At 37.3% G+C, this 2,780-nt stretch overlaps 1 pseudogene; it reads left to right on the top strand.

Annotated features, from left to right (window-relative positions):
* Positions 1 to 1,023: 1,023 nt before the first annotated feature.
* LOC126704129 (protein LEO1 homolog) lies at positions 1,024 to 2,269 on the top strand (annotated as a pseudogene).
* The last annotated feature ends 511 nt before the right edge of the window (positions 2,270 to 2,780 follow it).

The following is a 2,780-nucleotide window of genomic DNA, read 5'->3' as shown; positions in this document are numbered from 1 at the left end:
AGTCTGGTGTGTTGTTCCCTTAGCTTCCACCTTCATTCTTCTAAAATTTTAAACCCTGGTTCTATGAATTTTTCTACCCTAAGCCCAATAAAATCTGATATACAAACTTCCTAATTTTATCCTTCGTCATGTATCAAGCTGTCAAATGTGTCTGAGAGAACCTTAAATACATAGCCTACTAAGATGCATCAATTTTCTTTTACCTTCCACACCTTCTTTGTTGCATGTTTTCAGAGTCAGAAACTCATATTTTGTGATTATCTCTCCAGGATAATTGATTTGATTATTCCTTCCTGCTATAGCATCCCTTGACCCATTAATATAACCAAAATTTGTAACGAATTTTCAAGTTCATTCTACCTCTCCCCCTCTTTTCTAGATACTTGTAAGAACATGAGTATATCACGTCACATGGAAGTTGAATCTAGATTCTTACAATAATGTAATATGTATACACAAACAGCCACACATATACGTGTGTGTGCGTGTGTTGGTCAATATAAATGGAAAAAAGCTTAGAAGCCCTTGATAATAGATAACCAGAGTATTTGGTATTAGGGTTTAGAGGCATTTGTTATTTAAAAGTTGACATGGGACTGCCACTGTGTTAGGGTTTAGAGGCATATCCTTGATGTTCATGTCCTTGCCTTAGATTTATGTCCTCCTCCCATATTGGAAATTTATTGCTATTTTCTTTTATAGGTTTTTTCTTCCTTGGGTGCTAAAAGAGGTTTAGTGTTTTTTTCCCCGATTGGTAGTTTATGCACAAAACCACTGGGTTTTAGATCCATGACCTTACCCTCTATCCATTCTTGTTGGAGGAGAAAGTCCCATTTGGGCTAGGGTTTATTGGCAATATGTCCCCTCTAGGCTGGTTTTACTATTATAGGACTTAAATTTTATTCCAGGGACTAGGGTTCCTGTCAATTAGATGCTAGGGGGGCAGAAATGATGAAGTTGATTTTATAGAAGCCCTCTCATGTTCTTTTAGAGAATTAAATGCAGTGTACATGCAGGACGAGAATGTGGTAATTTAGGGTCAACTGTATATCAGCAGGAATAGAGTTTAGCCATTTAGAACAAGATCATGCTATATGTGCATACCAAATACTGAATAGATGCTGTTGTTTATGGGTTCAAGTTCTGAACCCTGAATCTTGCCCACCAAGCTTGGCCATTGTAATATAAGACCTTGTATGTGATTTCTTGTAGGGTCATCACTTATTTTTTACTTTTCATTTAAACCGTTCACAGCTCTCTCCATGTCCTGTTTTGAATTGCCTGATTTCTTGAATCCTAATGCCTTGCTTTCAGGGAGGATTTTAAAAAAGATGAGGTTTATGCGTCATCTTTGTCATCAAATTCTCATAGACTGCTGACTGCTCTTGTTGACTCAAGGCATAAAAAGGTTTATAAGGTTAAGAACTGCATCACTGACATTGATCCTGAGAGGGAAAAAGAGGAAAAAGAAAAGGTAATTACAACTTAATTGCATTAAGTAGTGGTGTGTGCTTTACATTGAGAATCATGTATTTCATTTGTCCATTTTTGTAATGGCTTGTAGGCTGAAAGTTAAAACATCAGAGCTAATGTACTTAATCGGAAGAGGGAAAAAGTGAACCGGAAATATACCCTATCTGTAGACAGGAGGCGCCAACTTTCTCCTGGGTTCTTGGAGGATGCTCTTGATGAGGTCATCTCTTACTCTTACAATGAATGGGAAATAGATGAAAAAGTTAAAACACTTGCATTTTCCCCCTTCATCTATGGAATTTTATTATTTGACTGGTACTTTTCACCTTGGAGACCACAAACATTGTTTTAGGCATGGAAAAGCCTATAGTCTTCATCTTCCTGTAGTATTCTGGAGTATTTTTCTATATATGTCTGTCCAAGGCTGAACCAATTCTCCTAATTGTCCACCAATTTTTAGGATGATGAGACAGATTATTATGATTCAAGACGTTCTCGCCGCCGCTTTGAGGAAGATTTGGAAGTTGAAGCTCGAGCTGAGAAACGCATTCTAAATGCTAAAAAGGTCTCATGACTTGATCTCTTAAGTGATTCCCCCCACCCAAAGAAAAGGTGATTATTTATTTTGTCTGCTAAGACAGTTTTGCTTTTGGTGTTCTAGTCACAGGGACCAAAAGACATCCCTCGCAAGTCATCTCTGCCAACTGCTAAATCTTCTCGACGCCCAGTGGATTTCTCTGACAGTGAACGAGAGGAGTCTGAGTATGAAAGTGATGGGGAGGAAGACGAGAGGTAAGCCTCAATATATATAAATATATATAAAAAAGGATTAAAGTTGTGAAAATTTTGATTTCTAGATTGAAAGTTGTGTTATTGAATGGTAAGAAAATCCCTAGGCTGCACTCATCCGATTCGCATATCGGATCCAAAATTAGTCTTCTTGTTGGAAAAAATTGCCAATATTGTTCGGAAACTGCATAGAACTTCAGGCCCAGCAAGACCATGACTTCGCCAATGGGTTGGATAACCCTGAACGTATGAAATGGTTTTAAAAATTTCTTTTGCTATCGATTTGAAAAAAAAAAAAAAACATGCCTAAAGCCAGAGAAAAAAACACAAACTCTCTCATACCTTTTTCTCCAAACAAGTCTCTCGCTTTCAAGAGAAAAATTTCCCTGAACGTATGAAATGGTTAGGAGCGCTCTGTTGATTACACCGACCAGTTTAATCCCTTGAGGGGGAAAAATTGATAATCAACATTTGGTAATTGGTATAGAATTGTCTTAGTGTATGTTTGAATTGCATTG

The sequence above is a fragment of the Quercus robur genome, chromosome 10 (genome assembly GCF_932294415.1).
Source record: "Quercus robur chromosome 10, dhQueRobu3.1, whole genome shotgun sequence".
NCBI lineage: Eukaryota > Viridiplantae > Streptophyta > Magnoliopsida > Fagales > Fagaceae > Quercus > Quercus robur.
Note: the sequence above shows the minus strand (reverse complement) of the source record. Positions and strands in the feature narration are given on the sequence as shown.